Source organism: Elephantulus edwardii, unplaced genomic scaffold, assembly GCF_000299155.1.
Source record: "Elephantulus edwardii isolate Elephantulus edwardi_28Jun2011 unplaced genomic scaffold, EleEdw1.0 scaffold00088, whole genome shotgun sequence".
NCBI classification, from domain to species: domain Eukaryota; kingdom Metazoa; phylum Chordata; class Mammalia; order Macroscelidea; family Macroscelididae; genus Elephantulus; species Elephantulus edwardii.
The window spans coordinates 7,554,336-7,570,150 of NW_006399838.1; positions in this window are offsets into that span (position 1 = coordinate 7,554,336).

Consider the following 15,815-nt stretch of genomic DNA (forward strand, 5'->3'; position numbering starts at 1 on the left):
GATTGAGTTTGTCCCTTTTGACTTTCCAACTGCAGCTCTTATTTGTTACAAAAATATAAACTTCAAAATGATGTTGTTGTTGTTGTTGTTAAGTGCTGTTGAGTCGTAGACGACTCATAGCGACTCTATGAATGAAAGTCCTCAAAACTTGTGTGACTTTCATCCTTTCTCCAGGTTCATAGAGTTTCCAGAGGCAAACTATTTCAGAAGTGGATGCCACACCTGCTTCCAAACTTGTTTTAACCGGGGAGCTCCACCAAACACTGTTCACCGTGTGTCACCATTATCGCATTTGACACATCAGTGTCACAGTGTTCGGCTTCACAGCAACCACAAGTTACCTCTGTACAGCAAGCAGACACACCAAGGCTATACGACCTAAAAGAATGTTTGAACAAAAACAATTAAAAACAGGCATGAGGGCCGCAGATTAGAGTCACCCACCTTTGGCTTGATAGCATCACTTCCCGTCCATTAGGCCAACTGATCTCTCTTTCTATGTTGATGTTATTGTTGATAAGTGCTGTCGAGTTGTAAGCAACTCATAACTTTGACATTACATATACAAAAAATAATAAAATATGCATTGCAAAAACTCTCATTTTCAAATAGCTTTATAGTCAAAATGTAACCTAAAACACAAGCATGTATTTAGAAAACATGTGTTGAAATAGTAACAAATGGATTGTTGGGTAGTGAGGTGCTGCTAGTTACCTGAGTCGATTCCAAGGTGTGGTGACACATGTATGCAGAGCAGAACTGACTGGGACCCTTCTGGAGTGGAGGGCTTCCGATTTATCTGTGGGTGGGTATGAGCCACTGACCTTTTAGGTCCAGCTCATAATAATTTGCAAAACCCAAGTGCTTCTGGACTAGTGAAATCAAGTTTTTCTCTCTTTTTTTCTTGAGGCATTGTCTAACCAACATTTGTTTCTTTTATAGTAAAAAAAACCTATCATTTAAAATATCTATTGCTTAATACTAGGCAGCACGCAGGAGCAATAACTTTGTAAATTATTACCTAACTTGTGAGGGACTGGAGAACATTATGCTGAGTGAACTAACTCAGTCTCACAAGGATAAATATTGTATAAGACCATTATTGTAGCATGAGTATAAGGATCCAGGAGGGGTGGGAGAGGCTGGAAGCAGAGGGAGATGGATGTACAGGGGGAAGAGGGGATTAATCATTGGATTGTACCATTTGATGGGGGGGGTGAAGGAAATTGAAAGAATTTGTTCAAATTTGTATTAGAATTTTGTAAATAAACTAATGAAAAAAGTGAGCTTGGGAGGGAGAAGGAAGGGATGGGGTAAAATGTGCAACAGTGAATGAATAAAAATCTAAATTTTCTTTAAACTTTTCTTTAAACTTTCATTAAAATAAAAAAATCTTTATTTTAAAAAAATTTAAAAATATCCATTACTTAAGAGTTGATAAATAGCATTGACCCGGTGGTAAGGAAATGCACGGCCTACCGAAAGGCAGGTGATTTGAATTTGCCACCTCCCCCATAGGAGAAAGATGGGCAGGCTCTGAAAACCCGTGGAGGGGTCAGGCCTGAATCTGTTCCAACTTGACGGCCCATAACATGTTTCTGTCTGCAACGTGACCATCCTGGTGCTGTCGTCACGCCACACAGGCATTCCTCTTTATTTCGAGGGCACAATTTAAACTCATCAGGATACAAAGTCGTACAGTTCATTCAGAACACAGCTTTTGCAGCATCTCGCCTGCTCTGTCCAACCTCTGGCCAGACCATCCACCTCAATCAAACCATCCCTGCCCATCACCCTCCAAAAAATGCCCTTCACCACTCACCTGTTTTTGGCTCATTCAAAAGTTTCACTTAGCCCAAGAACCCCCTGCGAAGAACTCCCACAGGGGAGTTCCTCTGGATTCTCATAGCATACTTTTATCAAAATATAATTCAGTGTATGGTAGTGTTTCTTTCTTTTTTTATAACCAGTGTAAATAATTGTTTGCATAGTATAACAACATGTCAACAACTAGCCTCCACTCCTACCTTCATGCAGCTTCTTCCTGGAATCTTTCCCAGGACATTCACACCCCTTCCCATTCCTACACCACGCACAACTCTCGACGTTCTAGTCAGATGCCATCTTGACCAGGAATAACCTTGATCCTTGAAGTTGAATTATGTGGTTAGGCCTGTTTCACAATCAATACCCAGAGTAACAGAAGTTAAGAAATCAAAAAGTGTGATACTCTGGAAAAAAATCTGCTGTCGAGGAGCAAGGAGGTCAGTCTAGAGAGTAAGGTGCACCTGACCTAAGCCATCATCTTCAGTTCTTTTCTGTGCTTCTGAGAGTTAGACACTGAATAAGGATGAAAGAAGAATTGATGCATTTGAATTGTTGGAGAGAGTCCCGAATGCCCCATGGACTGCCAGAAGAACAAACGCATGTCTGTCTTTGAGGAAGTGCAACCAGGTTTTCAAGGCAAAAGATGATAAAACGTGGTCTCACGTAAGTCATCAGGAGAGGTGATAGTCCTTGGACAAGCCGCACGGTGCTGGGAAAGGTGGAGGGTCAAAAAAATAGAGAAAGACCCTCGAGAAGATGGGCTGACAGTGACTGTGAGAATGAACTTGAGCTTTGTGAGACTGTGAGAGTTTTGCAGGATAGGGCAAGGTTCAGATCTGCTGTTTGCAGGGTTCACTGTGAGTCGGAGTCACCTAACAGCAATGACAGCTGGACTTAACTTTGCTGCTTTGAAACCCTCAATCTGAGTATCTGGGAGTTCCTCAAAGGCAGAAACTTGTGTGACTCATGTCTGTGAGCTCACTATCTATCCCGGTCAGGGTCAGTCAGGCCAGGGCAAGCACCAGGCATTGTTATCTCAGCCAACTTTATGTATCAAATCTTGTGGTTTCAACCAAGATCTCTCGCTGAGAAAATTCTGGTCCTCGCTGTGGTGTGCGACCTCTAAGGTGACGCCCAACCATCTCCACCTCCTAGAACCCACGCCCTTGTGTGTAGTGCCTTCCTACATTGTTCCAGAGTCGGTCTGTATGAGCCCGAGCATGTACCAGGAACAATGCCACATCATTAGTGAGGTCAGGTTACAAAGACACCGGGGCTTCAGTCCTAGATGGACTCATTGCCTCAGATCGTTCACGCTGGGAAAGCCAGCCCCCATATAATACAAGCTGCTTTATGGAGAAGTTCTCTGTGCTCCATTTGGTATCAGGGAACTACTGTTTCCTGCAAAGAGCAATAGGAATGTGCTCTCATGCAGAGATGTTCTATGTTGTTGTTGTTGTTGTTGTTTATGTGCCATCGAGTTGACTAGCACTCATAGTGATCCTATGAAAAATGGCCCTGACCTTTGCCCTAAGCTGAACCTCACCATCTCTGACATACCCTGACCCCATTGCCACAGTTACTGTGTCCAATCCGTCTCATCAAGTGTCTTCCTTTCCTGCCCTGACCTCTCACCTTCCAAGCATGATGTCCAAGGACCGGTCCCTCCTGGTGACATGCCCAAACTATGCGAGACAGAGTTTCAAAAACCCTGCCTCCCAGGAGCAACCTGTTTTCACCCTCTCCAGGACAGACCTGTTTGTTCTCTTGGAAGTCCATGGTATGTTCAATACTCTTGTCCAGCACTGCAACTCAAAGGTGTCGATTCTTCATCTGTCATCCTTACTGATTGTCCAGTTTTCAGATACCTACCAAGCAATTGAGAAGACCATGGCTTGAATCAGGCCCACCTTAGTCTCTAGACTGATATCATTTCTCTTTAGCACTCAGGAGAGGTCCCTGACAGCAGATTTTACCAGTGCAATTCACCTTTTGATTTCTTGACTGCTGGTACCAAAGGTGTAGGTTGTAGATATGAGCAAAAAGAAATTATTAACAACTTCAATCTTGTCTCCATCTATCATGATACTGCCTATTGACCCAGTAGGGAGGATGTCTGTTTTCTTGATGTTGAGATACAATCATATTGAAGCCTCCAGTCCTTAGTCTTCTACAACAAATGCTTCAAGTCTTCCTCAATTTCCTTAAGCAATGTTATGCCATCTGTGTAACAGAGGTTATTGATAAGTCTACCTCCAATCTTGATGGCATATTCTTCATATCGTCTTGCTTCTCGAATGACCTGTTCAGCATATAGATTGGAAAAGAATGGAGAAAGGATACATTCCTGATGCACTTTTTTCTTGATTGTTGACTCCTTGGTCTATTCAGACAACAGCTTCTTGGTCTAGACATAGGTTTCACATGAGCACAATCAAGTGTTCTGGGATTCCCATTCTTCTCAACGTTAGACACAGTTTGTTGTAACCCACGCAAATAAATCCCTTTGCATAGTCAATAAAACACAAACAAACATCCTTCAGGTACTGTCTACTTTCAACCAAGATCCATGTGACATCAACAATGATTTCCCTAGTGCCATAGCCTCTTCTAAACCTGGTTTGTATTTCGTACTAATTCTCAGCAGATGTACTGTTCAATTTTTTTTAACCTCCTCAACAGGATTTAGCTTGCATGAGATATTATGATATTGTTTGGTATTTTTCACACTCTGTTGGGTCACCTTTCTAGGGAATGTGAACAAACATGGATCTCTTCCTGTCAGTGGGCCAAATAGCTGTCCTCCAGATTTCTTGGCACATCCAGAGCTGCGTCTGTTGAAACATGTTGATTGATATGCCATTGATTCCTCTACGATAGAGGGTTGTTATGAGTCAGAATTAATTCAACAGCACACAACATATTGGTACAATGTTAATTCGACAGCCACCCTTACAGATAGAGAAAATAAGATTCTCAATCCAGTGGAATGTCAGCATTTCTCACACACTGAAGCTGTGCTTCACAAGCTAGGACGTACCTATGAATTCCCTGAAGATACTGGTAGAATGCCCTTACTGATTGGGCAGGGCTGGAGAAGAATCTCAGATTCTGCCTTTCTGAAATATTCCCAGAGAATAACGCCAAGACTGCTGGTCTCAGAACCACACTTCTTTTTTTGTTTTATTTTTTTGTTTTTAATTTTATACTGACTTATTTACAATGTGTGAATACATTGTTTTTCACAAAAGATCGTGCCCATTTCCCTTACCCCTCCATCAAATCGTGCAACCCTGTGATTAACACCCTACCCCCCCCACCTCTCTGCTTCCACCCTACCCACCCCTCGTGGATCCTCATACTCGTTCTGCAATAGTGGTTTTATGCAGTATTTGTCCTTGTGGAACTGAGTTAGCTCACTCAGCATAATGCTCTCCAGTCCCTCCCAAGTTAGGCAGTAATCTACAAAATCGCTGCTGCCGTGCGTTGCGTAGTATTCCATGGTGTGAATGCACCCCAGCTTCTCAGTCCATTCATTTGTGCTTGGACATCTGGCTGTTTTCACTTTCTTGCAATCGGAACCACACTTTGAATAGTGAGGCTGCGCTAGAGTCATGTGTTGACTTTAACCAGATCTTGTCATATCTGAGCATAAAACTGTTAGGGACACATTTACCCCAACTAGTCAAACATCTGCCATCGACTCAGAGAATGGAATAGTGGTGAGAGACTCACACCCCTAGAGGGGACAGCCAAGCCCAGATAAATGTGTTTTATGTCCACTGCTTGCTGAAACTGAGGAGGACCTGAAGCGCTTGCTGCAGAGTGTCAAGGACTGCAGCCTCCAATATGGATTGAGGCTCAATGTCAAGAAGACAAAGATTCTCACCACTGGACCAATTGGCAGCATCAGGATGGATGGTGAAGAGATTGAGATTGTTCACAGCTTCAGTTTGCTCGGCTCCACAGTCAACACTCTTGGCACCAGCAGCCGGGAAATTAAAAGACGTATTGCAATGGGAAAGTCTGCTGTTAGGGACTTCTCCAAAGTACTGAAGAGCAATGGTGTCTCTCTGGAGACTAAGGTGCATCTGATAAAGGCCATGGTCTTTGTGATCACTTGTTATGCATCAGAGAGTTGGACAATGACCAAGGAGGATAGAAGGAGAATTGATGCCTTTGAGCTGTGGTGCTGGAGAAGAGTATTGAGAATACCGTGGACTGCTAGGAAAACAAACAGATTCATCCTGGAAACAGTTAAACTGGGTGGCTCTTTGGAGGCAAGGATTCTGAGGCTCCGTCTAACATACTTTGGACATGTTATAAGGAGGGACAGGTCCTTGGAGAGGGACATCATGCTTGGGAAGGTGGAGGGACAGCGCAGGAGAGGAAGGCCCTCTATGAGGTGGATTGATTCAGTGACTGGGCTAATCTGGATGGGAGTGTCAGAGGCAGTGCAATTGGCACAGGACAGAGCGGAGTTTAGGGCTATTGTACATAGGGTCGCTATGAGTCGCAAGCAACTCGACGGCACATAATAACAACAACAACATTTAAGTCTTCAAGAATTTGTGTCCTGAATGGAAAAAGGCATATTAAGCAAACTGAAAGACCAGGATAAATTATTAATAAAAATATATACAGGGAGGGGCAGGGAGGACAGAGGAACAAACGGCACACTTTATAATGCTTTTCTTCATATCTGGAGAACAGCGAAGGGATCAATACATTTTCATGTTTCAAGGAAAGCTAAATCTTGCCATGAAACATGAAAACATGCATAGTTCATTAAAAGTCAAGACAAAGAAAATGAAATCAAAATCTATAGCAAAATAAGTGACTGGAAAATGTCCCATTTTTATGAGACATTGGGGTTTTGTTGTGCAGACTTTCACTTCCAGGGAAAAAAGAAGAACAGAGACGGAATTATCCTCCTGCATAAAGAACAGAAAGGGAAGTAACGGAGTTCAGGCACAGAACAAGCAGCAGGGCAGATCAGTGACCCCTGAGAGAAGGCAAACAACCCCAGTGAGTCCTATGATTACCCCAACTCAGTGTTTAAACAAAGTTTCTAGGTCACAGTGCAGAGGCTGGACCCAAATGCAGTTCAGTAGTTGAGGGGACAGTGGTTGGAGTTTGGTCAGGCCACTGCTGTGGACTGCAGAAGCAGGCTGACCAGAAAGAAGAGATATGTATAGACGAAGAACTTCCTAGACAGGGAGCCCGGTTCCCCAAGTCTGTAGCTTTGGGCTCGTCCAAGCAAACACATGAAAATAGTGACGAGTTTATACACAGGGCTACAAACAGGCCATGTTTCTTTTCCCTAGAATGTGTATGCCCGCTATTACATGAGAAAGCAGGAACCCTGGAGGTGAGGTGTATCACCTGTAGGGCTACTAACTCGAAGGTTAATATCCACCGGCCACTTCTAAGGGGAAAGGTGGACAATCTCTTCTAAGTATCAACAGCTTCAAAAGCCCTATTACTGTCCTATGTATCATTAGGACTGACCAATAGGTGAACTTCCAGCAGGTTTTCAGAGGAAGGAAGTTGCCTGGGAGGAGATGGTCCATCTTTCTTCCAGGAGCAGCTGGTGGATTCTAATTGTGCATCTTTGGGTGGACAGCACAGCTTCTTGCCCTTACGGCCACTGGCGCTTCCTCTAAAACCTTGTGATTGGTTGTTATAAGCTGAGATTCACACAGTGGAGCGGGACACGGAATATTGCTCAGAGGTCAGCATCGTAGCAGTCAGGAGAAATAGTCTTAAGGGGTCTCCCAGGTGGGATTCCTTGATATACAGAGAGAAAAACAGAAAGAGGGACAGATCAGGGAAACACCATGCCCTAAAGTGGATTAGGGCAGGTGTTAGAGTGAGGAGTTCTAGGGAGGGAAAAGAGGGACATTCCCTTGTGGTTCAACCAGATGGGTGGTCTTCTAGGGAGGGAAGGGAGGGGCACTCCTTGGTAGTTGAGGCTGTTCACTCCCTTTGCTGACATAATTTGGTGCATTTTAAGCTTAAAATTTACCCAGAAATAATGTGACCTTCTGTTTCCAGTAGTGAATTTATGTTTTGTTGCTTTGCAAATAAGTAGTGGCTGCAAGATTTTAGATAGGTATAAGTAAACTACATGGTGAACATTATTTGAGTATATGATAATTTTACTTAGTCCTGAATCTCAAGTGACACTATGACTGCAAGTCCACAAGCCCCCTCTGGCCTTTTCTCACTGTGATACCTAAAATACAATGTCCATTCCATCCAGTCACACAATTTGTCTTCTTTCTTTATCAGGAATATCTCACAATGATAGGAAATATGGCATCCTTCTATTCCTCTTAGGTGGTCACACTTGGCAGTGTTTCTTTTAACCTGGAATCTGAATAATGTTGTCACAAAGTGAATTCTTTTTTTATCTTTTTATCTTGTCTACTAGGAAACATCAGCTATCAGTCTCCTGTCTGCTTCTGACAATAATTGAAAGCTGTTTTGGCAAAAGTTGACTTAGTTCTTTGACAAATTAGCCAGTATTTATCTGTATCTTTGCCCTGGAGATGTTAGCTGCCATCTAATCAGGTCAAGTTCATGATGATCCCATGTGGACAAAGCATTGCTCCATTGGGTTTTCAAGTCTGGGACTTTTTTTTTTTTTGGAAAGCGCCTCAGATTGTGCTCAAAACTGCTAACCTTTTGGCCAGTCTGGGAGCCCTTAATTGTTTGTGCCACACAAGTACTCCAACAACCATCCTAACACAACTGGAAAGTGATCATCAAAAGGTTAAGCCCAGGGGTTCAAGAAAGAGGAACATACAACAGCATTTTAAGTATACAGCAAAATTTTGTACCCAGCAACATTAAGTTTTTATTGCAATCCAATAAAACCTTAGCAAGCCTACAAAGAAATGTGAAAACAAGGGAGTTCTGGAGGCCTCGTGGCAGGAAGCTGCACTGCAATCCCAGAGGTGTGCAGTTCAAATCCAACAGATGCTCTGCTGGGAGAAGGAGGGGCAATCTCCTCCTGTACCAGTGAGATCCAATTTAATGGTACACACACAAATAAAATTTTAAAAAAGAAATGGGAAAATAAGAGTGATAAGTTAATAAAAGGAAGAGACACAGGCTATATAGGTTAAAGAATAAGGAGACAAGAAAACTAAAACATCTTTTGTAAATATTCTTCAGATAGTAAAGAAAGTATAAGAGGGGTGAAGAAGGAAGTTGGACCCAAATTGAACTTTCCGAAATGATAAATACAGTATCTAAAATGATAAATGGGCTGAATGCAATCAATAGCAAATTAGATATTGCAGTAGTAATCATCAGTAAATTTAAGGGGGAAAAGTAAAGGAAACTATTCCTCAGTGAATTGCAGGGAAAATTAATGAAAGATAAAAAGAACGATTGTATAACTGGAGTCCTAGAAAATGAGGCTTTCAGATGCACAGCAGGTGATTGGAAAGATCATGGCTTGAATCAGGGGCTCCTTGGTTTTGAAACTGACATCATTGCTTCTCAGGACTTTGGAAAGGTCTTTCGACAATAAACTTTCCTAATACTATACCCCTCCTGAGCTCCTGACAGCTGATTCCAAGGGTGTCGACTGTGGTTCCAAGTAAAAATTGTTGACAATTTCAGTCCTTTCTCCATCTATCATGATGTTGTCTTTTGGCCCAGTGGTAAGGGTATTCGTGCTTGATGCTGAGATGTAATCCATACTGAAGGTTGTAATCCTTGATTTTTCTGCAGCAAACGCCTCAAGTTCTCTTCACTTTAAGCAAGCAAGGAGATGTCAGCTTCTTAATGCAGGTGGATGAAGAGTTTTCCTCCAATCCTGACATCATATAAAGTCAAGCTTCTCGAATGGTTAGAATCAAGTGCACCTTCGTTTTTAAACTGGTATCAGAGCTTTGGAGAGGTGTCTGACAGATTTTCCCAGTGTGATACATCTTTTGATTTCTTGACTGTCGGTACCAAGGATGTTCAGTGTGGATCCAAGTAAGATTAAATCATTGACAATTTTATTCTTTTATCTATCATGATGTTGCCTGTTGGTCCAGTGGAGAGGATTTTTTGGTTCTTGATTATTTCAACATAATCCACATTGAAGGCCTTTGATATTCTGTAGCAAAGGTTTCAAGTTCTCCCTTTCAGCGAGGAAGGTGTGTCACCCGTGTAACACAAGTATGAGTCTTCCTCGGACCCTGATGCCATCTTTCTTCATTAAGTCCAGCTTCTCCAATTATTTGTTCAGCATACAGATTGACTAGGAGAAAGGACACAGCCCTGATGCACTTGGTTTTAAAATCACATCTATTGTTTTGTTCCACTAAGCCAGAACTGACTGATAGCTGACCCCAGTGGTTCTTCAGAGGCAGCGCACTGTATAGCTGATTGCCCATCTTTCTCCAGGGAGCAGCTGGTGGATTTGAACCACAAATTTGGATTGGCAGTGCTAAGCACGTACCACTAAGGACCTTAATCTGCAAATTTTTGAGAAGCAATGATAGTTTGAAGACCAAGGTGCACCCAATTCAGGCCATGGTCTTTTGTATCATTTGCTACACTGCTGGAGAGAAGTACACAGAACATAGCCCACAGACTGAGAAAAGAATAACAGTTTTATCTCGGAGAAGGAGATGATGAAGCTTTGTCGCATGTACTCTGGGCATGTTGCTAGGAGAGGCAATTGGAGAGGGCTACCATGCTTGGAAAGGCAGAGGGTGGACGGAAGAGAGAAGACCTTCAACCAGGGTGACACACTGACTGCCAACACGAGGACAGAGTTTCAGAAATGTTACTCATAGGATCGCTGAGTTGTACTTGACTTGACAGCATCTATAAAGCAGCTAGCTAGCTACTTTAGGAGTACGGAAAACTTGTCACATCCTGGGTAAGGACTCAACCCCAGACAGCAGCTGAGTAGCCTTTGGGAGGGAGTCACCCAGCAGTAGCTAACAGCCTCATCTAAACACACCCACACTTGGAAGGTTCTCTGCCATCTGCCAGGTACAAGGGAGGCCTTCATGAACGACACTGCACTCTCTAGCCTAGACGTGACCCTTGCCAATGTCAATGCTGGCACTTATGGAAGATGCCACGGTCACCTCTACCACTGGGCATGTCTTTATAGAATGCATCACATTCAGAGCTTGGCCCATGCTCTTTCCAAACTCCAGAGTAGCCTGAACTATGGGGCGGGGAGCTTATTTTCTTCTCCATTGACTGTTTAGGTAACGGGCAGGAGCCAGTCTGGGCCAAGAGAATCCAGGCTGTTTTATGCCAGCAATTTGCGGCTGACCATCTTCACAGACATCGTTGTTCTCATAAGTTGCTCACGACAGGTATGTCCAGTGTCCGAGGAACCCGATTCACGACCTGCCTGCCAGATGCTGACCTGCTTCCCGCAGTAAAGCTGTTGATCGGCTTGCATGAGATTGATTCAGAGCAAAACTGGACTGTGCCTGCACAGAGGAGCTAACCGTTTACAGGGGAGCCCCCAACTTAATGTCTTAGCGCAGGATGACAGATCTTTGCCTCGTTTTGGTCTGATTTGCCTTTGGAAAGGGGAGAATGGGGTCTGTGAGCCTCAAATACTGTGGCATACTATTTGTAGTTCTAAGTTGCTGTGTTTTAGGGTAATTTGTACATAGCAATAGCTAGCTAATACCAGGTGTGGTGGAAGTCAAAACATTAGCAAAAGTCCACATTTCAAGGCAGGGAACCCTCACAAAATGTTCCTGTTCTCATACTCTGAAATCTTAAGTAAGATTTTTAAAATTAATCACTTAGTGTGACTAATTAAAGGCTTTAAAAGTGCAAAAGTAAAAAGTATCAACCATAAGGAACACAAAGTTCACACCAGACACCAGATGATTGGAATCCATTTCATTGGCATGACAAGTTTTTATTTGGAATTTAATCCACAACCCATACAAGTTATTTACAAGGCATGAAAATGAAAAACAGCACAAAGTACAATTGAGGTATAAGCTAAAAGCACAGTATGTTATGCTTCAATAAATAGAATTCAAAATTTGTAAACTAAGTGACCAGATAGATGAGTCTGGTTTATAAAACCATATAAAAGATTTCTTTCACGTGAGGTAGAGGACAGTTCTGTGTCTTATAATGCAACCAACCACAGCAATTTTAACCATAAAACTGTACATCATTGGCAAAACTTTAAATTGAATTATGGTCAATGCAGTCAACAATTTCAACAGATGCAGAACAGATCATTTACTGCCTTAACAGATTAGAAAATCAGAAATAACATACAAGACTACTGCATTGGTATAGAAGTTATCAAGATAAACTAGTAGTACTAAGAGGATGCTTAAAAGCAAATGTTTCTCATAAACTATAAATCCCAAAAGATGTCCTAGATTAAGCAATTCTTTTAGTGGGATCTTTCTACCAGAACTACTGTCAGTTGCTGTGCTTTATATTTTCAAGTGAGGTATCTATATTGAAAAGTCTTATAAATTTCTTTTACACTAAACTAACTTCATATACTACTTTGTTTTCTGGGCTTTTTGTCATTTTAGTTTTTACATTTGCTCACTAATTTAAAAACACTACGTAAGACATTTAATTCTATCTAACACTAAAGAAATAGGCTCCCAATTGTGTTGTGTAGCTCAGACACAATTCAAGGAAAAGGTTTTATCAGTTAAGAAAAAAATAAAAAACTGCCCTTTTATACAAAATGCTGTATAAAATACTCATACAGTGTTCTTCCATCAACAAAAATGCTTAAGTATCCTATACAAGAAAACAATTTTAAACTGTTTAAATTAACTCGATCCCACTACATGGAACACAGCAGTTGAGTGTCCCTTATTGCTGGCAGCTTCAATAAAAACTATTAGTAAGTAGTTCCAAGCACAGAAATGGATATACAGTACAAGCACAATTATTCATTGTATCAATTTTTATTGTCCTGTCATGTGGATTATATGCATAAAGAGCAAATAAAGGGAGGAATTTGTCCCTAAGTAATCAAAATAGAAATCTGATCTTTGAGAGGAAAATTTCAGAAGTTAATAAAAAACCTTCAGCACCACCTTTCCAATTAATTCTAGGTAAATATGTATTTTTCATATTACTTGAGTTTGCTTAACATTTTACTTTCCTTCAAAATGAAGCCACAGATGTGCAAATAAACTGGTTATTCCCTCATGACTTCTAAAACATATGGGTAATCTACAAGTATTATTTTATTAGCTCTATTTTACTTACTTTACTAACCACTTTATAATTCAACATGTATAAATGATTTTACGTCTAGACTATTAATATATTAAATATATTATAAAATTAGTTCAAGAAGCAAAAAACATCCTAAGTCTCATGTACACAAAGATTCAAGCCAAAGAATGTGTGCTACAAAAACTAAAGTCCAAGCCAAATTTCAACTGATGGTCCAATCCTTCTTTTCCTGCTTCAAGTTCTATTTTGCGACTTAGAGCTTCTTCAACAACACTGGATAGTTCTTCGTGTCTACCTCTATAAATGTGGTACATCTCTCACGCGTATAAAAACTATCACCACCAAAATTAAACAGGACTCATCACCCATCAAGGTATTATTTTAACTTTCCTTCCTTCTAAAGATGGCCTAGCACAACTTTTTATAGGCCATTTCTTTAATGCAGCTTTTAAAAGTAAACATTTTTTATATTTTTTTTCTTAAAAGAATAACATTACGAAAATATTTGCTTACCTAAAGAATCTGGCACACACAAAAACTATGTCAAAACAAACCTTAAGCTAGTAACCAACACACAAAATAGCATGCAAAGAATAAATAGTATTACAAAAATTTCTGTATTGTTTTTAAGCTAATGGTTTCAATTGTATGGAACAGTTAAACATAAAATTACTTTTCACTAGAACCAGCATAATATTTACAATTGATTAAAAACTATTTTAAAAACCTATGGCACACCACTGGTATCTTTTGTAAAATGAAGAGCATACAAGTGTCATGTGGCAAGTTTTCAGTATGGAAAGAACTAGAAAAAATCTAGACTCAATCCTAAATTATGATTGTATAATAATTTAATGGTGTGTTAAGCACTGCTAGAATTTTAAAATAATGTACCTCAAATATTAAGTAGTTAATTTTAACTATTTTGGGGTTGTAAGTTCACTTATTTACTAATAATTCAGGTTGAATGGATTAGAAAATGAAATATAAGATGTTCAATTTGTTTTCTAAAAACTAAGTGGTGACATTTAACTCATTACTAAAACTGTATCATAAATGTCCTGTGAGTTGTTTTTTGTTTTGTTTTTTCTTTCTCCAGACCTAAGCAAAAGATACTGAGAGGGCATGTCATTTTTTAAAGACATTTCTTCTTAAAGAGATTCTAAGAATTCACAAATTAGCCACTGGTTTAATACAGTAAAATTTAAATGAAAAGCAGAACACACAAACACACACAGATCATATCATTTAGTGGGAAAAAAAATTTTTTGAAACATCGGAGTACCATTAATCAAAACAAGGAAAACTGGCTAAATGATAATCTAGTGATTTTAAAAGTCCTACACCAATCTAGTATCCATCTTCTATTCTGGAATAATATATCATCTTAATCCTACTAAATTTATTTTTAGAAACAAATTTTGCTTTCTTAAGTAATCTCATACAGTACCTCACAAGGGAATGCATGAAGCATAAAAATACCCTAGGGGTAGTTTCAGAATAAAAAGTCACCAAGAACAGCCGGTCTTCCCGGAGGTCTAGGAGGCTGTAAATCACCGGGGAGGAGACGATTCAGCTTCTCCCACAGACCCACCATAGGAGTCAAAGAGCCAGAGGTATCAGCTTTGGGTGAGAGGTGCAGCCCATACAGACCGCACCAGAGTCCAGAGGTCTTCTCAACCGAGGATCAAATAATCCAAAATTTGCTATGAAATAAGACTTTTCTGTGCAAAAAAAACCCAAAACACACCAATAAATAAAAGTGCAAAGATGTCACCTCTTTCTAAACTATGGAATTCCTTTACCTTCTAAAAACCTTACTAAACACTTTTCTAACTAAAGTTAACTAAACTTTCCTATGTTACCTAAGCCATACTACCAAGTAACTGTAAATTTCTGATTTTAACATTAAGTATTAATTAAAAACGGCCCATTCATACAAGTCTTGGTAAGATTCATCTTATTATTTAGATGTACAAAATTCCAAAATAAAACCTTCAAAATGTTTACTATTTTACAATTTACAGGAAAACAAATCTATTCTATACATTTCAATAAAAGCCAGAACTTTATAGAAAACTGTACAGGGGAATTATGCGTTCCATAGCAATGACTACACATCAACCAATTACATTCACACCACTATTAACAAAAGTTCTGGAAGTATAATTTTCTTATTCCCTCTTATGAAGTTGCTATCTTAAAAAAAAAAAAAAACCAAAAGAACTCTAAGTATAACCACAATGGAACTGAAAACCAATTGACAAGAGTCTTCTTAGCAGCGGTCCCTAACAGAGCCCTGTCCTTCTGCACTGCACCCACAGGCTGAGCTGTAGCCTACAAATGGAATTCCTCTTTGCACAAAATGCCTTAGGACACTAAAAAGAAGGGAAGTGGTGGAAATTCATCCCATAATCGGTACAAAATAAAAGCAACACTGTGCATATAATAATGAATACAGCAAGACAGGAGACTGTGTTCATGAAAAAAAAAAAAAAAGAAAACCAACTCAGGGACACGAAATATATAAAAGAAAAACGAACCAACCAATGCAAAAAAAACCGAGAAAGAAATACAAAAAAAAAAGAACACAGATATCCCACAACACACAATAGAGCTAAAAAAAAATACAAAACTGAAAAGTGCACAACAAAAATAGACACAGCATATACAAGAGGAAAAAACACACAATAGTGATAAAAACACACCAGGGGGGAAAAAACATTTGCAAAATGTAAAAATTCATTATCTAATATATAATCTTTCATTAGCTCTGC